This window comes from Panthera leo, chromosome C2 (genome assembly GCF_018350215.1).
Source record: "Panthera leo isolate Ple1 chromosome C2, P.leo_Ple1_pat1.1, whole genome shotgun sequence".
Classification (NCBI taxonomy): Eukaryota; Metazoa; Chordata; class Mammalia; order Carnivora; family Felidae; genus Panthera; species Panthera leo.
This window is the reverse complement of record NC_056687.1, coordinates 90,399,139-90,426,126: the sequence shown is the minus strand read 5'-3', so window position 1 is coordinate 90,426,126 and position 26,988 is coordinate 90,399,139.

Below are 26,988 nucleotides of genomic sequence, written 5' to 3'. Positions count from 1 at the left end.
AGATTGCATAGAGTTCGGTTATGCTTTTTAATCTACTTTGTCAATCTCCGTTTTTTATTTGGTGTATACAGACTGTTTATATTTATTTATTTATTTTTTAATTTTTTTTTAACGTTTATTTATTTTTGGGACAGAGAGAGACAGAGCATGAACGGGGGAGGGGCAGAGAGAGAGAGGGAGACACAGAATCGGAAGCAGGCTCCAGACTCTGAGCCAGCAGCCCAGAGACCGACGCGGGGCTCGAACTCATGGACCGTGAGATCGTGACCTGAGCCGAAGTCGGATGCTCAACTGACTGAGCCACCCAGGCGCCCCCAGACTGTTTATATTTAATGTAGTTATTAATATGTTAGAGGTTAAGCCTGACATTTTATTTTCTATGTTCTGTTTGGTCTCTTTGTTGTTGTTTTTTTTCTTCTTTGTAGTTTCCTAGGATTGTCTGAAAATTTTAATAACTTAGTATTAATTTATTAGCCATAAATCCACAGCATTTTTGAGTTTATCTTTTAGTATAAATTTCTGTGTTGCTCTTTTAAGTACATTATATATACAAAACTGTCACGTCCTATTCTCCATTTTTAACACAATTATTTTAAATTAATTTAGAACTATTTTTAGACTGTATTATAGTTTTGCTTTGTCAATCAAACATAATTTAGGAACTCAAGACAACTAAGGAAATGTATTTACTCATATGCTTATTCCTCACATTGTTCTTTCTATCTTCTGATTTCCAACATTCCTTCTTTTTTTCTTATGTTTTAAGTTTAGTAAGCTCTCTTCAGCACTTTTTTTAGAATTGGTCTAGTGACAAATTATCTGAGCTTTCCTTCAAGTGAGACCGACTTAATTTTCTTTTTATTCTTGAAGTATACTTTCATTGGATATCGGATTCCGGGTTTCAGGTTATTTTCTTTCAGCACTTGAAAAATGTTTGTGATTTCTTTTTGATCTGCATGATATCTGATAAGAAACTGGCTGCCATTCAAATTATTTTCTGCCCATAGATAGGTGTCATTTCTCTCTTTCTGCTTTCAAACTTTATTTCCTTCCTTTTTCTTTCCTTCCTTCCTTCCTTCCTTCCTTCCTTTTCTTCCTCTCCTCCTCCTTCTCCTCCTCCTCTGTTGCTTCCTCCTCCTTTTCCTCCTCTTTCCTTTTCTTTTTGTCTTTAGTTTTCAGAAATTTGGCTATGATGAACCTTGGCTTAGACTTCCTTGGATGTATACAGTTTGGGGTTGACTCAGCTTCCTTGTATCTGCACGTTTATGTTTTGGTCATCTTTGAAAGGTTTTTAGCCATTATTTCTTCAAGTACATTTTCAGTTCTGTCTTCTCTCCTTCCAGGATTCTCATGGCATAATGTCAATTTTTACTTCTAGTCTCACAAGTCTTCAAGGATCTTTTATTTTCAGTTTTAATTATTTTTGTTGTTTTTTCAGATTGGGTAATTTTTATTCCATCTCTAAATTTATTATTTCTTTCCTCTGCCACTTTCATTCTGTTGTTGAACCCATCTGTTGAATTTTAATTTTGGTTTTTATATTTTACAGTTCTAAATTTTCCACTTGGTTCTTCATATCCTCTATTTATTGGCTGAGACTATCTGGTTTTTGGCTGAGATTTTCTATATTCTGTGTTCATGACTGTTCATGGAAGCATTTTTTTTTTTAATGGCTGATTTAAGAGCTTTATAATCTAACATTTTTGTCACCATGTTGTTAATGTCTATTGATTATCTTTTTGATTCAGTTGAAGGTTTTCCTAATTCTTGGTATGAGGAATAACTTTTTGTTAAAATCTGGACTTTTTTTGTTATGAGACTGAATCCTACTTAATTAAACTTACTGTTTTAACTGGCTTTCGTTCACACTGTTCTGACAGGACAACTGGGTAGGCCCTTATTATTGTTAATGGAGGTAGAAGTCCACATTCTCCACTGGGCCTCCATGTACCCTTGATTGGGGAGGGTCCTCATTATAGCTGAACAGGAGTGAGAGTTCTGCCTCCCTACATGTAAGTGTCTATGGAGACTTCCCTGACTGGGAGTGATAGGATTGCCTTTTTACTGCTCCCTGTGTGTCCTCCACTGGTGCTTCTGTGCGGTATGTATAGGGTGTCTTTATTACCAATTGGCAGTAATGAAAGTTTTGATTTGCTAGGCTTCTTCTGACATTGCCCAAGTAGGAAAGAGTAATGACTTTTTTATTTTTATCAGGTAGAGATGGAAGCCCAGGATCCCCATACATTCTTCTCTAACACCTCAAGAGAGGGGAAGTTTATTATCACCAGGTAGGAATCAAGTCCCGATTCTCGACTCACTCTTTTCTGACATTATCTCAGTGGAGGTATTGGGGTGTCTCTTTATAGCCTGGAAAGAGTATAAGTAGATTCCTGACTTAACACTGGGATGGAGATCACAGACTTTTCTGTAGCTTTTGTTTTGCAAGGCTGTCGCTTTCTTGGTCTTTTGGCTAGAAGGAGGAAGATTGATATTTATTTATTTATTTGTTTGTTCATTTATCTCTCTCATTGGAGTGTCCAGATGGCTGTGTTCTTCAAGTCTGGGATATACGTCTCAAAAAGGAAACCCAGGGAACTCACCATGGTGTCATTTTTTGTTTCCCAAGGTCACTAGCCTGTCTGACTTCTTCTCTACACCTTTTAGATCTTTTTTTGTTTAATATATACATGTATTTCCAAGGTTTTTAGTTCTAGGTACTGGGAAGAATAGGGAAAAATATTCATTTTCCCAGGAATAAAAGTTTAGCATGTTTTTTTGTGTGTGTAATAAATTATTGTTGCACTCTAAATATGTTTTCCCAATAAATATTAAGTATTTACTACCTCGTTTCCTTAACTGCAGAGGTATAGTGTCAAGGTGTCTTATAAATCTCACTTTGTCTCTTTCTATGTTTCTGGCAGCACCTAGAGGAAAAACCTATATTTAATAGTATTACTGAAAATGCATATGACCATAACATTCCATTTGAAACAAATCTTTAGTTTTATTTTTTTAAAAAAGAAGATGCAAAGTCATTAGATGTCAAGAGCTTATTGGTTTTTCTTTACTAGAAATATTTAAAGTAATAATTTTGTGAGATACTAAAGCAGACTGAACCACTCCCAAACCATCAATCCAAATGCCAACATCAACAATGGCATAAAATTGAAAATGCTTATTATGTCTGCAGTGATGTAAATTGACTATAGGTGATATTTTGTCCAATTATTCCAAATGTATTTTCTCTGGAAATGACTATTTTAATATTTTGAGTGGACATTCACTTAATCACTTGTTAGTATTATGACCTACAATCTGAGCTTGTGATGTTTGTAGAAAGTTTGAAGAAAAATTGAACCTACCAGTGAATCATCATTGGGTGTTATATTAAATAGCATTATTGTTACCTGATGGCAGTGTCTGTTTAGAAAGAGGTTTGGTCTTTTTAATGAAAGAAAACCAATTTTTGAAAACCAAAAATTTCATTTAAAGGAAGTAAAAACTCACTACTCATTTAACTTTTGGGTTATTTTTTCACTCTTTAGAGTGGCAGTTGAGTTAGAGAGTAATGCATGTTCTTTGACATTTGACAATATACAAATTGGTCAATTGGTCATATTGGTCAATATACAAATGCCTTTCCTTTTACCTATATGTGTCTTTGATCCTTGTATATAAAATAAGGGATAATAATATCTTTGTTGTTGAATGAATAGAGATGTAAATTACACACACATAATAAGAATCAATTGATGATTATTATACATTGACATTGAAGAAATAATTTTTTGAATCTATCACGAAATAAGAAAATATCCTACATTTGCAAGCTCTTTTAGTGTTCTAAACATCAAATTACTCATTAGTTAACTCATTTTTTAAAATTTTATAAACAACTAGTAATTTCTATGACATAGATCTTACCCCCAGTAATTATACCATCTAAGAATAGATCAATAAATATATAGATGGATAGACAGACACATAAACATTTATATATAATATAATCAAAACCCAAATTACACAACAATGTGAAGAGGTTAATCAAAATATAAATTACAAAACGTGTGAAAGGATTAATGAATTCTTATAGATTGGTTAATGTCTACATACTGCTTCTCTCTCATTGTAACATAAAAAGCCCATAAAAATTTTATAAATATGTACTCTTGTTCTCCAAATATTATTTTACAGTTAGATCTAAAATTTTCATTTCTATATTCTTTACAGTAGATACAAACTAACTTACATAGTTGTATAAATTAATTTTAAAGGGTATGATTTATACATTATTATGATTTCAAGGGATGCAGCTTTTCTTTTTATTAAAGATGTACAATAACATCATTATTTAATATTAGACTTGGAAAGGATTTCAAGGAAAACCAATGCCTTTAGTATGGATGAAACCTGGTTTATCTGAGTCACAATATAATGCTCATCCCTCATTAATACATTAAACAAATGTTTATTCAGTCTTTAGCCACACTAAAGTTATTTTGAATAAGATAGGATACAGTAAATTTCTGGATATCAAGCTTTTGAAGTGTTTTTGGTCACATGGTTGTGTGATGTTCTCCACGTATCTTGAGGTAAGCAGAATTCTAAGATAATTAATAAGAATCTTACCCTCTGAGGTACATGCACTATATTATCCCTTTAGTGTGAGCAGAAGAGTGAATATCGTGAGGTATCATTCCCATCATTAGGTTACTAATCAGTTGACTGAAACTGAAATGAAAGGAAACTTAGCCTGGGTGGGCCTGACCTAGTCAGGCTAGCCCTTTGAAAGAAGATGAAATGGCACAGAGATGTTCTTCTGCTGACATCAAAGGTGGGATAAACTGCCATAATTTGAGAGGAGGGGGCCACATGGCGAGGACCTGAGGGATGCCTCCAGGTGCTGAGCTCCTAGCTGATAGTAAGAAAACAGGAACGTCCATCAAACAACAGTTAGGAAATGAATTCTGCCAACAACTAGTGAGGTTGGAAGAGCACCCTGAGCCTCAGATAAGATTGCAATCTTGGCCAACATGTTAGTTTCAGTCCAGTGATCTCCTGAGCAGTGGATCCAGCTAAGGCTTACCTGAACTCCTGACCTATGAAAACTGTGAACTTGTAATTTGTGGATTCTTTTAAGCACTAAATTTGTGGTAATTTATTATGCAGTGATAGAAAGCAAATACACATTTTCAACAGCCCATATGTGGGAGAAAAGATAGGAAATGTTTGTCTGACATGTATTTTTTCCTGTGGTTTGAAGATAAAATAATGGTTCAGCAGAGAAGGAATTTAAAGAAAGGGAAGAGAAAGAAAGAGTTAAGAAACGAATAATTACGATGAGAGTGAAAGAAATGTGTAATAAATATAAAGCTTGAGAGAATTAGAAGAGGGGGAAGTTTTGGTCGGACAATAGGCTCTAGAATGCATGAATGGAGTGATGACATAGGCATAAATGCTACCACTCGGGGTTGGCAGTAGAAATGAACTGCTAGAGAGAAGTACAAATGATGATCACTGCAATGGAGCCTTCATCCACATGAACTTGAAGTCATTCATGACAACAGTGGGAAATGAGGAAGAAATAAAGATCATGATCCAAGTGCCAACATTGTTGATAGGTATGGTGTTATGAACAAAGCTTAGTAGATGTGTCTGTAATTGAAGGGAGAGTGTTATGGATTGAATTGTGTCCTCCTAAAAGTCGTATGTTGCAGTCCTAACCGCCAGTAACTCCGAATGTTATTATATTTGATGATAAGGTCTTTGATGAGGTTATTAAGTTAAAATGAGGTTTTTAGGATAGACCCTAATGCAATATGACTAATATTCTTGTAAGAAGAGACTAAGACACAGACAGACACAGAGGGAAGACCCCATGAAGACACAGGAGAGGACACAGACATCCACAAGCCAAAGAGAGAGACCTCAGAAGAAACCAACCTGCCTTCACCTCCATCTCAAACTTCTAGTTTCCAGAATTGTGAGAAAATACATTTCTGTGATTTCAGATACCAAGTTGTGGTAGTTATTATAGCAGTCTTTGAAAAGTAATCCACAGAGTAAGAGATACCTTTTGATGGGCCAAAATGTTATACAGCCTTTGACCCTGAGTTGGCCCTAGGTAAGTTCATCAATTCTTGTTTGCCCACCCTTGCGTATAAGCAGAATCAGTTGTAGAGATAATTATGAAATGAGAATAGTGGCTTTGGTGGGTCCTACTTCCTCCCTTCTGAACTGTTCATCTGTTTCAAGTGAGATTTGTCTTTATGTGAATCTTCATGGGTCACTAATTCTGGTCCATCATTATACATAGAAGACTTTGTCCTGCTCCCTAGAAAACATATTATCACATATTATCAAAATATGTAAGCATAATTTAGATGGTTGGATGTAGAAGAGGAATTAATTTTTCAGTTAGATGTCAAAAATATACCACAGCTATTGTTTAGGGTAGTTAAGAAAATTCAGTGACTTAAATTCCATTACATACTCTGAAAAATACATGAGGAGTCTATCATTTTAAAAGTTTTTTACAGGCTTCAAAATAGTGCCTCCCAGTATCCACTCTTTTAAATTCCATTTCAGGCTGCCTCCTGAGCTACAAGGTCTCTCATAACTCTAAAAGGAAAGATTAATTCCCCCAAAATATATCCGCTATTATATTGGTAACTATGATTTGGTCCAAGATGGGAAAATTCTTCCTGATTTATTTTCTCCGTGTGGCTTGAAGCCAAAACAATGGCTCAGTGGAGAAGGAACTAAAAGAAGAAGATTGATATTGAGAGAAAAAAGAAAGAGTTTGGAAATGAATAATCACCATGAGGGTTAAGAAAAGGTTTGATAAAAATAAAGTTTGAGAGAATAAGAAGACTTTGAGAAAATTTTGGTGTGTCAGTCAATGTGCGTGTGTATAAATCCATGCGTATTTATGCTGTGTGTGTACTGGGTCATAATGTTAAGTATATTTTTTATATTTAATGCCATAAGACATTTAATGTTAAAAGACTCATGTTGTAAGGGGAAGCAGATTTCTTCAATTAAAAGAAGGTCATTATCAGGAAGTGCAACAGGGCTTTAAATTGGAAAGCTTCAGATAAGACATCAATCTCTAGTAGATGCTTCATTCCAAAGGAGGTACTCATAAAAAGCAAGTTTTGAATTAGATAACCAGAAACTAGTTATATTACTTTGAAACCTGTTACCAATAGCAGCAGTAGATAAAGGTAAAGTGAGTATAAAGGTTTTTTTTGGAAGGAGTCACTACAATTTCAGCCTCCCCACTCCATGAACACACACACACACACACACACACACACACACACACACACAAACTCACCGAAGCCCTGTGTGATAGCAAGGGATAACCATGCTTTGATGGCAGTCCAAGAGTAAATGATCCAGGAGAATAAAGTTGGAACCTGTGCTAGAAATTTCAGTCTCGAATAATTTTTTAAAATCCTGAGAGGAGCCCAGCAGGATATGGGGTAGACCTCAGGGAGCAGAGGTTGAGGAGGTAATGGTAATGGCCAATTTAAGATGTCCTGTCTACATGAAAAGAGATTCTGCCAAAGAAAAATCCCCAGCTAATCCATAAAAGTGTCCCCATGTGAGAATCAGCTCTAAATATTTGCCAGGGCCAGAGAAAATAAAACCTCTTGACATTGGTACTCCTGCTGCAACAATGGAAAGGTCAGAAAGTAGCATTTACAAGCCAGGCAAGGAGTAAGGGTAGGTGGCAGAAAGTGAGAAAGATTACAATACTTGTCTTACTGCAAGAAGTTGGTTCCAAGCCAGTTTTAAATTGGTGAGCTAGTGAGGGAAAAGAAGATTTAACTTTCGATCTAGGTGGAGTTCTGGTTAGTACATTAAACCAGACTTTTTGACCATTTTTGTTGAGGTCATTTTTGCAGCTTAAAGTGGGAGATGGTTCAGAGTGCTCTGTAGCCTTGCGACTGCCTGTGTGTGTATGCAGGAGTGGAGGAATGACCGATCCCACAACCAAGTATAAGAATCAGTGGGACACAGAAAGTGGCTTTTATGATTTCTTTTCTTTAAGTTCTGCTGGAATTATAGGTATACAAGAAAATAAGGAAGAGCAGGGGACAGTGGCCACGCATGGGGCCTTCCCTGAAAATTGAATTCTCCCTGATGGAACACAGCAACTCATTTTCAATGCCTCTAGTTGTACTGGCAAAGAAAGGGTGTGGCCACTGCTCACTGACCTGGCAGCTGTCTGTACTTCTTCTGCTTCCAGACCAGCCCTGCTCTTCCTCTAATCTATTTGCTACTCATGTCCTTGGAACATTCATAGTGGATTTCTTGCATTCTGGCTTTCGATTGATCATTCTCTGTGTGAACTTCTGTCTTCTGCATTCTGTATTGTTAATTGGCCCCTCTCAAACCCTCCAAAACCAAGGATTTATTGGGCAACCAGTCACTATTCAGGGTGGGAGAATTCTCACCCTGGGTCACTTCATGGACTAATATTTAGCCCAGAGGTTCTCAAACTTTTTGGTTTTGAGACCTCTTTATATTGTTATAAATTATTGAAGATTCTGAAGATGTTTTGTTTAGATGGTTTATTTCTATTGATAGGCATTGTATTAGATATTAAAACTGACAAATTAAAAAATAGGTATATATTTACTTTTTTTATTAAAGTAACAATAAAAATCTATCACATATTTACATAACAGCATTTTTCTCTGAAAAAATCCTTATAATTTCCAAAATAAACTGAATGAGAAGAGTAGCATTGTCTTACGTTTTTGTAAATCTCTTTAATCATTTGGACTCTCATATCTGCCTCTGATTTCAATTTGTTGTGAAGGTTTTTTTATGAAGAAAATCTAGCCTCACACAGCTGTGAAGTTGGAAATGGAAGGACCTCATGGACCCCTGAAAGTGTCTTTGGGGACCCTAATCCTGTATGTATGTGTATATATATGTGTGTATATATGTGTGTGTGTGTGTGTGTGTGAGTGTGTATATATATATATATATATATATATATATATATATGTATACATATATATATAACATATAACATATATGTGTATATATGTGTGTATATATATATATATTTATATAACCACAGAAGCATATATATGTATTTATGTATATATATACCTATGTGTATTATATAAGTGTATTGTTAGAACCTCAGAGCATATTATATTCATATAATAATTATATATAAACACACATAAAATAGCCAAATACATTAATATTATATAGCTATATTAAGTATAGACAACATTTCTCTCACACGTTTTTTTTTTTAATGTTTACTTATTTTGAGAGAGAGAGAGAAAGAGCAGGGAGGGGCAGAAATAGATAGAGAGAGAGAATCCCAAGAAGGCTCCGAGCTGTCAGTGCAGAGCCCGACGCAGGGCTTGAACTCACAAACCATGAAATCATGACCTGCGCTGAAGTCAAGAGCCAAATGTTTAATTGACTGAGCCACCCAGGTGCCCCATTACATGATTCTTAAAAGAGCAAAAAGAATAGCAAACAGAAACTGTTTTGGAAGACAGAAGCTGAAGATTTGACCACAGGCCCAGAAGTAGCCGTGGACACAATGCAAGGGTCAGCTTGTTTCCTGCCCTGTCACTTTGACTCCCATTCTCAATTTCTTCATAAAAAAAAGAAAGAAAAGAAAGAAAGAAGAAATAGAAAGAAAGAAAGAAGGAAAGAAAGAAAAGAAAAGTCATAGGACTGGAGTCCTGAGTCCCTCAGGCCCCCATCTGTTCTAACATTTAATCATTCTCATAGATCAAGTAAATGAAGCTTGTACCTCACAGAACTGACAATCTGGTTTTAGGTTAATTTAACAGCCCTAAGTCTCCTTGTTCAGATTCCAACTCTAGTGATAATGCATGATAATGAGTTAACCCAATAAGTTTCCTTCAGTTAAGGTTTACATATGCATAGAAATGTGGTTAAAATGTAGAGACCATCTTTGGAAAAACTAAAATTGCTTTCATGGTTAGGGTATTTTAGGACTCTTAACTCTTGTAAAATTTTGTGTTGTGGGTTTCTTCCAGGTCCGCCCATGCCACAGTTCCCTTCGCTAAGCTTGGCATGGCCTTTGTGTGTCTAATGTGCAGGTAATGCTAGTTTGTGGGTGAAGATAGCTCACCACCGACAGCCTACCTACAGTCATGCATCTTAATTTCAAGCAGTGATTTCTGGTTCTGCAAAATGTTGTTTTCAGTTCTGTTTGTACTTAACAGCTTTGCTTCCTTGTGCCATGAAACTACTCAGGTACTATTTTCTTCTCTGTCCTTAGCAAATGACCCAGGCTACAAAGCTGCCATTCCACATGGAAAGTTTGAGTCACTGAAGCCTGATTTTTTTCTGGCTTCAAGATTTTGCAGGTAACTGGTATTAAGTGCCCCTTCCCACATTCCTTTCAGAAGCTGACAGCCAAATTAGGAAATGCTTTGGAGGGAAAGGGTGACCTTTTACAAATAACCAATTGAACAGTCATAGAAGCAAGAACTGAAAAATAATTCCAGCACAACTTTCTTTGTCAGAGTAGAGCCAGATGCCAAGACAGGAGTTTGGGTTTGGAATCTTCCACATGCCTCAGAGGGCCCAGTATTGAGGAAAAACTAAGATGTCTTATAAGGAAAAGGACAAAAATGCATAAAACGTGATGTGTGTAAATCAGTACTTGGAAAATAAACCCAGAATATGTTGCTGAGTGACACTTTTGGTTAGCAGAGAGATAAAAACAAGAGGGACAAGTAGCAAACTAACTCTAAATTATTATACCAATGATGGTTTAATTAGGTCAAGGCCATTTTTGCTTATTTCTGACCTGACAATTTTTCTTATATGATTAGACTTCATAACTGATTTGCAGTTTATTGCATTTGCAAAACTGTAGTTCATACTGCCTTCCTTATTTTGTTTTCTTGACACTTGAAAACTTAGAGGCACTGGCATCATTTTAAAACAAAAATGCATTTTATGCCTCTTCTATGCATATTTCCCTTGTACAGTCTGAATCTGTGTTATGTACAAAACTTCTGTCGACACGGTCTCAGATCCACACTCAGCATACACAATGTAGGTCAGTGTGGCTTATAACCCATTCAAGGTGCAGATCAGACAATTGTGCTCCTTGGGAATACATCTGAAACGAATTTTGAAAGGTCTGGAGGTTTTGTTTGGCAAGGAATTGAGCAAGAAACCTCTTGGGCTTCTTCTCAGGAATTTTCCTGAAGGAAATCTTTTTGTGTGTGTGTGTGTGACATTTAGAAATGAAAGTCAAACACTAAACCTTTGGTAAGGTCTGCAGTTTTCTTTATCTGGATTAGTTCATATTCAGAACATCTGAGAAACAATATGGGCATAATGTATATTTTAGCAAAAGACCAACACTGGTAGGTTAGTTCCTTCATATGGTAAAAGTATTCATTTGACAGCATGATAGCTAAAGGTCTAATTTATTGTTAATAAAAATAATAGCTACCGTGCATTGAATTGTCTCTATGTTCCAACAGTTCTTCAATCCCCACAAGAAAACTGAGGCCCCGTCTTTACAACTCTGAACCCAAGAGATTAAAAAAACAACAGCAACACAACAACAAAATTCCCCTTATTCTTCTGTACAGCCCTATGAAATTGATGTTTTTGTAGGTAAAAAATGACCAAGTATCACAATCTCATATGATTCAACTTAAATAATAAAGTGAGTCTATCAACAATAAATACACTTATGGATTTTCCCTCTACCTGTATTTTTGCTTAGAGCCTAGATGTATTACTATTTAACTGCTGGCTGCTAGTCTTATTAAGACCACATCTCATATCAAAATAGTGATTGTAATGATGTTGATAAAGAGACAAATTGTTCCTGGATTTCTATATTGCTTCCTTAGTTTGACTTTTTAATAATTTAAACACTACTTATATATGGCAACTGCCTTAGGTGAAGATCTTATTATCTAAATAAATTATGATGCAATGAATAGAAGTAAATATAGACATGATGCATTTTATATTTGCTGATGGGCATTAAGTAGTCTATAACTTTTGCCTGTGCTTATCAGTGGTTGTTAATGTACAGTTATGTTAAAGACATTCTTCATTATGAGTAAACACATATGCATCCAAAAATATTTATACAATGTCCCAAATGCAAAATATATTGCTATACATACTTGGCTCTCTATTTGACCCACATATTAAGCTATTCATCAACTCAAGAAATATTCACTGAAATTCAGTCACTGTAGTTGTAGAAATAAAGCAAAATAACACATGGTTCCTATCTTTAGAGTGCCAAAGAGAAATTTCATAATACAATTTTACTTTAATACGTTATCCAATGACAGAACATTTTGAATATTTAGAACTGCATGAACATGAAATTAAATGCCTTGTAGCTAGTGAACTTCTTGCCACTGTAATTCTTCATTGTTTTATCCATTTTATTCTTTCAACCAAATTCCCAATAAGTACCTGTGACTGGTTAAAGCACTGTCTTAGGTGTCAGTGAAACAAACAAACAAACAAAACACAACACAAATTAAGGTGTGATATTTACACAGATGGTGCTCACTTTCCAGGGAAGGCAGCATAATGCTGTGAAAAGGAAATGGATTTGGAATCAAATAGATTCAAGTTTGTGTACCAATTCCTTCATATATAATCCACTTATCACTAGGTAATTTCCTTCTTGAACCTTTATATCCTTTGCAGTAAGGTGGGAAGAATACTACTTTGCAGATTAAGAGTTTTTAAAGATGAGTACGAATGCCTTGTTTCCACCAATAAAACAAACAAATAGGATCTTAGTGTTATGGCCAGAGATATTTTGTTGGGAGGCTACTTACCTGTGACAAAAAATGTAACTAGGACTGAGACTACATGTGCTTTTTCATCTTGAATTCTCTTCTTACTCCCTCCCCCCTTTCTCATACATACCAAACTGAAAGTATGTAACTTAAAATATTTTGAACGCTATAATAAAATTGACTAAATCTTTCTCTTTAAAATGTTTCTTACCTTTTGAAAACCTTTCCCTTTCATATTTATATGTGCAAATCATCTATTTTTATAGATCAGACAACCTATATTTGATGATGTCATTTTATTAAGTATACATTAGTCTATATACAGTGAAGATCTATGTTCTTACCCTGCCCTTTCTTAGTTATACATTCTTTCTTTGGTGAACTGAATGCAGCAATTGACAATTCTGAATTGTAAGTTAAATTTTTATTGTGTCTTGAGGTCATAGGGAAAATAAGAGGTCACTTACACCATCGTGTCTGCAACACGTTTTTCTGCCACTCTGTACCATTTTCATGCACCAAATTCATTTTGTAAAGACTGATGTTAAAAGCATGAGATAATGGATGGTACAGGTAAACTACACAGCTATTCAACCAGTGCTATGCACACAGTGTCTTTAAAAATGGCCAATGACTAAAAAACAACATTGATTAAGCACTTACCATGTAGTAGGTCACGTGTTCTTAGCTTTGCATCACTATCTGATTAATCAGGTTATATGGATTGTATCAATCATTACAACAATTACTTGAGATAAATCTTACTTAAAACCCATTATAGAGATTAGGAAACGTAACAAGTTTAAGACAACAGAACTGGGAAGCAGGTTAAGTAGGATAAAACAATTAAATACAGAATCCATTTTAAAAAGTGAGCAAGGTTTTAGCTTGGATCAGCTGTTTCCAGGCTTATTGAAAAGCTTGATGTCAATCATCTGTCTTCAATTATTGAAAAAATGACATTCAGTTCTGAAGTTGTAAGGAAGTTGGTCTTAAGAGAGTATGTTGCATTCACGGGTGCTGCTGAAAGATTCACAATGCTTTCACAGCCCCTACGCTACCTAAAATTAGAACACTGAGGAACTTATGCATAAGCCTAAAGTTTACTTATGGGATCTATGGCCCAGTGAAAGCATTTCTGCTTCCACACCACAGCAACTCTGTGTCTCTCTACTGTACCTGGTGAGGTTGTAAAATAGTCTTGCATGCAGCTTTTATGATAAAGCTCTCCTGGAAGGCCTCTTAATTTAACCCAAATCTGGGAAAGTTTGCAGGTAGCGAAACCCCAGCATAACTTTCCAAGTGTAGGCTTTGCTGGAGAAGGTTCTCCATAAAATAACCAAAACCTTCCCAGCAGAATAGATAGCACATCCATAAAATAGATATTTTGCTTTCTAGCACTTTTCATAACTTCAAAACTCTTATTCCAAATAAAACCTTGCATATGGTAGGCTACTCATTAAAGCAGATTAAGGGAATCACATCTAGTTGCAATCTGAAGTCATCATATTTAACATCTCTTCAGGCCAAATGTATTGCAATAACAGAAATATGTATGTATTGTATTTATATACACATACATGTGTGTATATACGTATATATACATAGATATTCATCTATTGGTCTATCTATTTTTATTTGTATAGTGTGTGTGTATATAAAAAATAAAACTATAAAAAAGACAGGTACCATTTTCAGAAATTCCTGAAGACATACAGACATGGAAATGGCTCATGAAGTAAATAAAAAAAGCAAAAACAATAGCTGATATATAGGCTGGAGGATATCACGATAAAAGAATTACACAGAGAATGGGGCACCTGAGTGGCTCAGTCGGTTAAGCCTCTGACTTCAGCTCAGGTCATGATCTCACAGTTCGTAGGTTCAAGCCACACATCGGCCTCTGTGCTGACAGCTCAGAGTCTGGACCCTGCTTCAGATTCTGCGTTTTCCATTCTCTCTGCCCCTCCCTGCTCATGCTCTGTCTCTCAAAAATAAATAAACATTAAATAAAAAACAATTAAAAAAATAATTACACAGGGAAATAGAGTTACTAGAGCAATTCTGGAGAAAGTACCCACTCAGACTAAAGCAAGGAGGTAAACTAGACCAGTCGTCAGGACATCAATGGACTAACAGATATTGGAATAATGATGTTGATTGGGTCCACCCTGCTGTTCCTCTCCCCCAATAAATTCTGAAATCTAAGAGGGAGATGGAATGTTAATGAGATAAACAGGAACTCATGATATATTCAGACTATCAGCGTTAGAGATATAGAATTTTGCCCTTGGTAACTTAAAACAACACCAAATAATAAGAAACCATAACCCTAGAAGAAAAAATACCCAGCCCCATTTTGTTTTTTCTTTCTTTTTAATGTTTATTAATTTTGAGAGACAGAGACAGAGCATGAGGGGGCAGGGAGGGGCAGAGAGAGAGGGAGACACAGAATCCAAAGCAGGCTCCAGGCTCCGAGCTGTTAGCACAGAGATCAATGTGTGACTAGAACTCACCCACCGGGAGATCATGACCTGAGCTGAAGTCAGATGCTTAAGCAACTGAGCCACCCAGACGCCCCACCCAGCCCCATTTTCAAATTCTACTATTCTCGTAAATACGAGGAGATTGTACCTGGAATGTCAGTCTACACTACTGACTAACACAGTCTACACTGTGTCAGTTGCAATGTTGGCCAGATAACTCTTGAATACTACACATAATTCAAGAAAACTAAAACCATTTAAAGAGCCAACCCTTAGAATTGGGCCCATGATCCCCCACTTTAAAGGGTACCACACATTAAAGTTCCTGCCATGCTGCTGAGTATTACCTTTCAGGTACCAGGAAACTTCTACACATCTTTTGTTTCATAACCTCAAAACAAAAGGCAACTATGCCCAAGTGCCCAAATGCAGTGAAATTTTGTGAGGTTTGCTGTCAATGCCAGTGACAGACTCTTCTTTGAAGTAGGGCAAGGCTTTGAGCTATAGGATCATTTAGGAATTATAAAGGAAAAAAATAATCATCAATCCTTTCTGATATCACCAATGTAATAGAACCTTACATAAAGAATGCATTGCAAAGTGTCTTTTTCTTGCTTCTCTGTTTCAATTTATGGTTTTGATAGTACAATATTTGTGACTGAGAAATATTTTTCATACTAATTCATATTACTAATACATTAGTTTATATTTTGTTCTATCTTTAATATGTATGAAGCCCAATACTGATTCTATTTATTTATTTATTTATTTAGAGAGACAGAAAAAGAGGGAGAGAGTAAGTGGGGGAGGAGCAGAGAGAGGGAGGGCGGGAGGGAGAGAATTCCAAGCACACTCTGCTGTCAGCACAGAACCTGATGCCAGACTCGATCTCACAAACCATGAGATCATGACCTGAGCCAAAATCTAGAATCAGATGCTTAAACCAATGAGTCACCTAAGTGTCCCAATACTGATTCTTTACATTGGCAATTTGCTAGACATTGAGTGCCAAAATTATGAATGGTATTATATCTATAAAAATAATATTTAATTTATTTCATTTTATTTTAATTCCAGTGTAGTTAGTATACTGTGTTATGTTAGTTTAGGTATACAATATAGCAATTCAATAATTCCATACATTACTCAATGCTCATAAAGATAAGTGTACTCTTTAATTCCTTTCACCTATTTCTCCAAACATGGACACATGTAGTAACAAAAATACAGTAGTCTTTGATATTTTACCAACTTTAGCTATCTAAAAACCTAGGTTTACACAAGTTTTTCAATTTTATCTTTCTGAAGTCATACTTAGTAAGGTAAGGATATGAAACATAATGTATTTAACCTAATGTATTAACATGTTTGTTAAATGGATGACAATTTTTCAAATATTTAGACATATGGTATATGGGCCTCTGTCTGTACTCTTGTCCTGAATATGATAATTATTAACAGAAGGCCTAAAGCCAACTAATTAATAAACAGTACATAAGAAGAAAGATTCTATATTGCAAACAAACACAAACGAATAATGACAGGAGTATAATTAACATTCTCAGAGAAATTTGAGAAGGTATCCATAACACAAGAGTGACTGCTATGAAAAAATTCAGTCTTGGTAATTATAGGTATGATCATCAAGATTAAAAAATACCAGGTGGACTCACAATGCCATGGCTCTTCAAAATCTTGTTTCTGGGGCACCTGGGTGCCTCAGTTAAGCGTCCGACTTCAGTTCAGGTCATGATCTAACAGTTCGTGGGTTCGAGCCCCTCACTGGGCTCTGTGCTGACAGCTCAGAGCCTGGAGCCTGCTTCAGATTCTGTGTCTCCCTCTTTCTCTCTACATCTCCCCTACTCACACTCTGTCTGTCTGTCTGTCTCTCTCAAAAATAAATAAACTTAAAACAAAACAAAACAAAAAACCACAATCTTGTTTTCATTGAAATATACAACTTCTTGCTTCTTCAATTCCCTGATACCATTTATTTAATTCCTGTTACGTTAACCTCAGGATAGTAGCACTCCTATTGTTGCCCATGAATATTGGCTTCCAGTGACTCTCTCAAAATTGATCACTATGCCTTGTTTAGGATGACCAAAAATATTAAGTCTTAACCAGAATATGTAGGAAATGTGACTGATAATTTAATATTAATAAATTTTATATTAAATTTGCCATTTGGAATTTTATAGTGAAAACATAGAACAGCTTATTTTTCAACCATTTCTTCTTATGAACTCTTTGGGCCACAGTCATTGTATTCTGAGAATATAGTTTCTTGCTTTTAAAAAACTACTATCAGCAAGGAGGATAAGCACGGGCTTTACGGGTGGGTTGAGAAAAAAGTTTCCATTCACACAGAGAATTTCTATCCCTCATGTGTTTAATTCTTAAGACTGATGTAAGAGAACATGACATAACCACAGCAACTGGAGGAAACAGAATGTATCAATCAGAAGGGCTCATGGACATTACTGAAAAATGGCCCTGATAATTTGTGGCTATAGGAATGACCACTTCTGGAGAACTGCTTTATGCATAGTTTGGAACCTGTGAAAGGGGTAGTGTGACCATGTTGACTACCAGTGTTGGGAATGCACAGATTAAGGATAGCTACTACCACTGCTAATCTTAGTTGATGCAGATAAGAAGCAGCACTCTCAACAGTTGAGAGAGAGAGAGAGAGAGAGAGAATGTGAGTGGGAGAGGGGCAGAGAGCAAGGGAGGCACAGACTCCGAAGCAGGATCAAGGATCTGAGCTGTCAGCACAGAGCCCGACGTGAGGCTCAAACACATAAACTGCAAGATCATGACCTGAGCCCAAGTCAGACACTTAACTGACTGAGCCACCCAGGCCCCCCTTTAAATAGAATCCTTTAATCTAGCTGTATATGCAGGGGTTACTCACTAACTGGTTAAAAGATTATGTTAAATGAGGAGCTGTAAAATGAACATGTACACAAGAGAGATATGGTTTACTATTAGTACTTTATTCTTTCTTAACTCATTACTAATTTGTTAGCATTTTATTAGATAGTGAATGTTCTTTTCCATTTACTATAGTTGAATACTGCTAAGATTTAGAGTAAAATTGACTTGGATAGTTTTATTCGAATAGAAGCTTGCCCTTTCCTTCCACTTTTCTTTTATTATCTAATAGAAAAGTTTACAATCAAGTGGGAAAAATATCATATGTATACATAAAATGAGAAAAACACAAAGTCAGGGATGAAAATGGTTAAAAGTGTTACCAAGTATGTTACAGAGGCAGGCACTTGCAAATTTAACTTACAACTCTCCTTTTATTCTCCATATTAACATTCATGATTTGTGACTCTTAGCAAGTGTGGACTTTAACAGTGTTATCAGCACTGGGATAGAATAGATATTATTCACTTCACTCCCCTCCTGCCCTCTGTGAATACTTAAACAAGATACTTTCATGCATCTAAAATGGACAGCACTGACTTATTTCTGTATTAGTGAGTTTCACACCTCCTGTATCCTCTGTCTTCATTAGGTCACAATAACTTTCTAGTTGTCTCAAACAAGGCCTTTGTCATGATATATTGCAGCTTGAATGAAGGCAGGGAAAGTCTTCTATGTCTAATTTAAGAACATGTATTTTATGTTTGTAGTTAGTGTTTCCTATGGTGTGTTCAATAAAACTAACCAAACAACCATCCACTTAAAAAAAAAAGAATGAAGAAGAAGAAAAAAAAAGAAAGAAAGAAATCACATACATACAAAGGACATTAATTTGTACAAATTTCTTCTATATAAATCTTTCACATGGAGGCAGAAAGAATAATTAAATAGCTGAAATCTCTGTAAATATTTATTGTTAAATCTGTATTTTGGGGTATTGGTAGGTAGGTGCCATTATTCTCTTGAAAAATTACTATAGCTGCAAGTCTTTTTAATGAAATATTTTTTGAAATGCGACATTATTCATAGCTGATTCATTACACTTGAGTAAAGGAAACTTCATTTGTTCTTTACTTTATTATGAGAGCATATAAATACATTTTTTAAATTCTGTAGACAAAAAATTTATGCAATGCCATGGTCTCCACATTATTTGCTTAGATTACATTATAACAAAATTAATTGTTGGATTATATCACAAGTCATTTAGCATAAAAATGAAACAGTATTATTATTTAATACAAATCACGCTGCACAAAAATTAACTTTAATAAACAAGCACAGTTTTTACTTCATAATTTGGAAATAGGGTGTTATGTAGGACTATATTAAAGAATTTGGTTAACTCATCAAAGAAAATTTAAATCAGACTTAAAATTAAGGAAAGAGGGCAACTGAAACATCCATCTCCCTGAGGAACAGCAAATTGGTGGAGAGCTGGGAAGATCTCTGTTTTTCTCAGAACCACAAAGTAACTAGCTAATGTATTTTGCACTGAAACAAATTTCAAAAAAAAAAAAAAAGGTATTCATACAGTTTTGGTGTTTCTCCGTTATCTACTGCTATGTAACAAATCAACATTACACTTAGTGGCTTACAGTAGTAATGATTTATTATTTCTCACAAGCCTGTGGGTTGAATGGTGTTGAGCTGGATGGTCCTCATGATGATCTCTCTTGGAGTGCCTCTTCACCTTTCACCCAAAGCCATCTGGGGGCTTGGCAGGGCTGAGGGATCTAACACAGCCTCCTTAAGTATCTGGAGGCTTGCTTCTGCCTGTTGGTTGGCCTCTCTGTCTTTCCCCATGGTCTCGTCATTTGAGAGTCTAATCCAGTCATTGTGAAGGAAGCATCCTAGTAGGGCAAAAGGAAGCTGGAGAATCTAGTGAGGCATAGAATTTATGTCTCAGATGCTATCACCTGCCGCATTCTGTTAGTTAAAACAAGTTGTAAATTAAATCCAGATTCAAGTGATGGATAAATAGTCTTCAGGTTTTGATGGAAGGAGCTACAAAGTATTGTGGCAGTGTGTTTTAATCCGATCCACAGTGTCTTCCCCCCAAATTATTTCTTTCTCCGCTGTCATTAACATATTAACAAAAAAGCAGGCTGACTCTAGTCTAATGCAGATGTTAGCCAACTTTTTGCATAAAAGGTTAAATAGTAAATATTTAAGGAGACTTTTCATTCTCTGTCACAACTCTTCAACTCTACTTGTAGCTTGATAACAGTGATAGAAAGTACATAAAATAATTGGTTGGCTGTATTATAATAAAGTGTTATTTATCAGAAACAGTGACTGAATTTGTCCCATAGGTAGTTTGCTAAATAAACCCTGGTGCTATAGGTTGAATTTTATTTTCTCCCCCGTCCCTAAAGAAGTCTTAACCTCCCGTACCTCAGAATGTGAAGTACAATTTAGAAATAGGATGGGAATCCTGATTCGATATGATCGGAGCCCTTACAAGAAGATGATTGTATAAAGACATGAACATGGGAGAACACCAGGTGATGATGATGCAGGAGTCATGCAGCTGTAGAACAAGGAAAGCCAGAGGTTCCCAGCAAACCACCAGGAGCTGGAAGAGTCAAAGGATTCCCTACAGATGGCAGAGAGACCATAGCCTTGCTGACACCCTTGATTCAGACTTATAGTCTCAGAACTGTGTGAAAATAAACTTCTGTTGTATTAATCCACCTAGTTTATGGCACTTTGTTTTGGCAACTTTAATACACCTGATCTTGTGTGTAATGTTGATGGATTTCAAATTTTATTCTTTTTCTTCTTTTTTTTTTTTTCTCTTTCTGTTTTATCTCCTGGTTGTTTGTGAATCCTAGCCAAGAGCCACCCTCCAGAAAATGGAATGAATCAAACGCTTTGCAACTTTCCTTCCGTGACATCAAAACTGACTGTGTCAGGCCTTGATTCAATGTGATCCAATTATTCCTGATAAGGAGTTCATAAGTAGTATTCAATAGGATATTCTGTCCTTCCCACCTAATATTTACATTTCAATAGAAATTTTGAATGCATTTATTTTGAAATGTTTCTCAAGCTATTTAATTTTTAGCAGCACTATAGTTGTTTCTTTTTAAATTCATAACAAAATTTTGTGTGAAACCTTAATGCATTAAAACAAGCGAGGCATGGTTGAAGAACCAGAACCTTATAGAATAGAATTGAACACAAGTGTGAAAGGAGGTTTGTTGTAGAGTCTTTAGGCAATGGGGAGGAGACTCGGGGAGAACAGGGCCTATTCCAGGTATCAGATTTCATCAGAGAGATGCATGATTATCAGAGTCAGGCATGCAAGATGAGAACATTTGACCAGGTGTTTTACTGAATGTATAAAAGCAGACCAGATTAAAGAAGAAAGGTGAAATTTTTTTTTTCATAATTAACTAGATGTCATAAACACCCATCCTTTTATTTAATGAGAGATACTAATTTCAACGATGACTACCCATATGCCAAGAGAAAGAATTGGGCAAGTTTCTCCAGTAGTGGGCATGTTCTTAGCAGTAGCAATACAGCTATGTGCATGGTTGCAAACCTAATTATTGTTTCAACTTCTGGCAATGTGCTCCTTAAGCATATTTTTTAAACATATACATGCTATTTTTAATCAGGGTCCTAGAGAATGTCATACAAAGCCATGAGTATTATGCTTCTAAAAAAAAAACAAACAAAACAAAATCAAAACCTAATCTGCTTAATTATATTAGAGCAAACGCAGTCAGATAAGATACTAGTAATGATGTCACACTTTTTTTTTTATCTACAAATAAAGAGATTTTCTATCAAATACAAGTTTAATTATATAATAATCTTTGTTATTTGCCCTAAGCAAGAAGGGAAGCAATGCAAGTAATTTCAAAATAGCTTGATATTAAAAAAAAAATTATTGTATGTTTGCTTTTAGTTTCAAGTCACTCCTGCAGTGCCTGGGTGGTTCAGCTGGCTAAGTATCCAACTTTGGCTCAGGTCATGATCTCACAGTTCATAGGTTAGAGCCCTACGTTGGTCTCTGTACTGACAGCTCAGAGCCTGGAGCCTGCTTCAGATTCTGTGTCTCCCTCTCTCTCTGCCTCTCCCTCACTCATGCTCTGCCTTTTCTTTCTCTCAGAAACAAATAAACATTTAAAAAAATTTAGATTCTAGTCACTTCTTATCTCACAGATATCTTTGCTTTCATATAGTTGAGTTACTCCCTATCAACATGGCTATGATTTCCTTTTCTTACTCACTTATCTAGCTTATTTCTATATTAATGTCTTGCTTTTCTTCTTTTTTTTTTTCATTTTTGTTTTGTACATCTACTTACCACTCTTTTATTGAGTAGGAGCTAAAGAAATCAATCATGAAAAGTACCATTAATGTGCGATGAATTAGGTATGGATATGTATGTAGACAAACACATATCTTTAAAATACTTTCTAAGGCATACTAGTTGACTAAAACCAACTCTGTGTTACACAGGATAATTGGACAGGAGGGCAGGTGGAGAAGGAAAGCATGGATAAATTCAAGTTACAGTTTAAACAAAGCAAGTCACATATTGTATAAATTGGATTTTATTAAGTCATTCTATGGGTGTCTACTGAAAATGCAAAAAATATTTTTATATTTGTGTGTGTGTGTGTATATACACACACACATATATAATATATATATACACACACATATATACACACACATATATATACACACACACACATACACACACACATATATATACACAATAGTCATGTAAATTCCTTTCTGTTAATAGTAATCTGGTTTTTCTATTTCTTAGGTGAACTCTCCTTTTTCAAGAAAATTAGAGAAATCCCATGAAGTCTTATACTAGCTGTTAGCTCATTGCTCTCAATAGTGTAAGCATTCCTGGTTCTCTACCCACCATATTCTCAGGACTCGCTGCCCCAAACTGAGGTGTGAGAGGTAGTAAAATAAAAACCACTGATATATTTCATCACTCCTCCCAAATTTTGTTCTTCCCATTCCTTAGTGTACCCTTGTACTCCCCCCAAGGCAAATATTTGTGTTGGTCTAATGTCAAAGATTTTGGAGTGAGACCTGTCTGGTTCAGATCCAGCGGACTTTGATACCTACTATACGGTTGAAATGGTCTTACAGACTCCCTTTTTCTCCTGTTCCAGTTCTTAAAAATTATTAAAATGTCCTGGGAGCAAGCAGAACAATGAACACTTGTTCTCTGACTGCCTTAGGAAACATTTTTTTGTCCCTATAGAGATAAGATTACTGTTGCTCAGGACTCTGACAGAAATCAACACATGCATTTCTTGAAATTCAGGTTATGTAACCCAAGGAACTTGGGTATTTCCTATAATGATTATCATAGCATTTTATTGTTTTTAGATGTTAGGTCCATATTCAATCATCCTAATATCTTTTTAAAACACTTGACATGTTTTTCCCCCCTACGATATTGTGCATGAGATTCCCCTATTCTATCTCTCAAACAGAGGAATTCACAAATGGTTGTAAACAGTTTTATTTGCAGAATGCAACCCCATGTGATGGTAGATGCTATTTAGTCTCTTTTGTTCCTATAGTTTCTACAATTATGTAAGTGCTTGCGATCAAATTTTTATAAAATATTAACAGGCAAAGTATGCCATTATGTCATTGCCATTCATAAATTTTATAATTTTCTCTATTGTAAAATGCTAAATGGAAATATTATGTTTACGTTGTTAAATCACAACAAAACATTTGTAAATAGTCCTAAACCCATTTCACTTACTTGTCTTCACTTAAAGTATGAACAAGATATGTATTATTTTTTTAATTTAAGAATTACATATTCTCTGGAACATGCAAAAATCAAATTGAGTTGAAATTGACTTTTTATACCTTCCTAGAACTAACAGCTGTAGAGAAGACCATCATCAAAATTAATTTGCAGTATTGTGGCTCTTTGATGCTATAAATGCATGAAATAAATTTAAAAAGCTAGCTGAATTTTTAAAGACCACTTGCAAGGCTCAGATCAGGTATTTTTCATATAAAATAAGCAGGGAGTGTCTAAGATAGAAAAGGAATTCAGGATGAAAAATAGTCATGAAAATCTTACAGCTTTAAAAGGCACATTTCTTTTATGGAAGAAAAAAGATTTTGAAGTTGTTAATTAGAATGTGTACTAATCCCATCGAATGTGTACTAAAAAGTTTTAAAGTAAAAATATTCACTCCAGGAACTCTAGAAATGGGAGTACGGAGGAATGTATACTTGACACAAATCATTGTAACGTTACCCTCTTGGGTCTGCACTGACAATTATTTTTTTATCTTCTTAAATTCTCCTAAGTGATTCTTTTCCTAGAAGTATGGCAAACTTGATATACTTTTTACCACTGAAAATCACCGACAAGCCTGAATTTAAAAATATAACAAAACTTTTCCTAAATAATCAGAAATGAATCCTCTGCAGCTATAAAGTGAAGAAATCAGCTTCCTCTGTATATAGCTTTGTATATTCCTATAGGCCTTGGAAATTGGGTGATCTTCATATTCAGTTTTGATGGATATGCAAGTTTGTAAAGAGTAAGAGAAAAAAAATGTATGTTCATTACGAAGATAAACCATGAACAGGAGATGTCCTTCCAAACTGCGACTAAAAGGGCTATAGTGTCAGTAAAAGGATGAACTAGAGTAGTCTAAAGCAAGGGAAAGCCAAAATGGAGAGAAAGAAGTATATTGACATTCAACTTCCAAACAGGTCAAGCAAATAAAACCTCAATATAAAATAAAGTAAGTAGATGGACCTGGAGGGTTTTATGCTAAGTGAGGTAAGTCAGACAAAGAAAGATAGATACCACATGATATCTCTTATATGTAGAATCTAAAAAAACCCAAACAAATAAAACAATACAGAAAGACTCACAGAAACAGAAAACCATTGGTAACCAGAAGGGTGAGGGGTGGGGGTAGGATGGGAAAAATAGGAGATTAAGGCATACAAAATTGCAGTCATAAAATAGATGTCATAGATATGTAATGTACAACAGAGGGAATATAGTCAATGATACTGTAAAAACTTTGCATGGTGACAATGGTAACAGGATGTATCATGGGGATCGTTTTGTAACATATAAAAATATCAAATTACTATGATGTACATCTGAAGCTAATAAAATATTCTGTCAATTATACTTCTATAGAATCAATCAATAAAAGAAAGCAAGTAGAAAAAAGACACAGAAAGTTAAACAAATAAGAAGCCTAAAATTTGATGATAGGAGTAAATCCATATATAATAGAAATCACAATAAATATAAAGATATTAAGACTGGCAATAGTAATGAAAATTGTCAGAAAGGATTTAAAAGATTGTATACCATTTACGAGTGTGATACCTAACTCATAAGAAAAAAAAATATATAAAAGACATGAATGGAAAAAACATAAAAGATAAAACAAACAAAATGAAGCTTGCTATAGCCATATTCATATCAGGTGAAATCAGTACCAAAAGATAAGCTAAATAAATAAGGGATCTGAGTAAGTGATGGAACACAGGTAAGCCAAGGGCAAGCTGAATTGCACAAAGAAAACTTTTCATAAGCTTAACATACTTGCTAGAATCTGACCACAAATTTGTGCCTTTGCTTATATGCTGCTAAGACAAACAGGGAAATAACAAGTGTTCGTAAGACAGAAACAAACTTACTCTCGGGAAGCACTAGTTTTCTCTGATTTTGAGAATAGAAAAAAATGTTTGATAATGTTATTGCAATATGCTCAAAGCATATCAAATTATATTCACAATTCAGCATAATGTGGTAGCTAATCAACTTTTTTTGTGGTTTTCTGTAAAGGATAGGATATAACAGTGGTTCTCATAAAATCATGGATATTCCTAACAAAAAAATCCCAGAGAGCCTATGGCTGCATTCCTATGCTGGGTGTTCTACAGGGCATTGCTCCGCACAGTGTAATGGGTGATAAAATGGAGGAGGAAAATATTATTTAGGTACAGATTTTAAAAATCTATATTTAGGTAAGTTTTTAAGTTTACTAATATTTAGGATAAGGATTATCAGCAATACCCTCATGTTAATCATACTTCATATGGTAACATATAAAGATATTCTGAGAGAAGAGTGCAGGGTCCTTTGCATAAACAGAGCTGACATTAATCTCTTTCAGCAAATAGTGAAATGGCACATCTTTACATGGTTGATAGCTGTTTACATAGATCTATAGATTATATTATTTTAACTAAAATTATATTATCTTAACTAAAACTAACGACATTTTAACTAAAATTATATTATTTTAACTGCATCTCACTGAAGTTTATATTGCACCCAACCTAAACATTTGGGGAAAATATTAAATGGCATAACCCAATACATAACATTCAAAAATGGTTATAGAAAGTAGCTTAATAAGCTTGGGAAAAAGAGTAAAAAAAGTAAATCTAGTGATTACATATTGAATAACTCCTGATATGATAAAACATGTGCTGTTATTTATCAAACATAATGAGTGAAGCCTGTGCCAGTTTATTGGAAGATTGTTATAAGTTACCAATGAACACCTTCCTCATGAATCCCTTCCCCCAAATGGTTCATTCTACAAATATCCTGGATCCCTGAAGAGAGAGCTTGTTTGTGTTTTCCTGATACCACTTCCAGTTTTCATCTTACCATTCCACATTTCCTTTTATGTCCTTCTTATTTTCTGTGAAAGGAGATTCCACTTTGGATGACACATTTTGTAATGTGT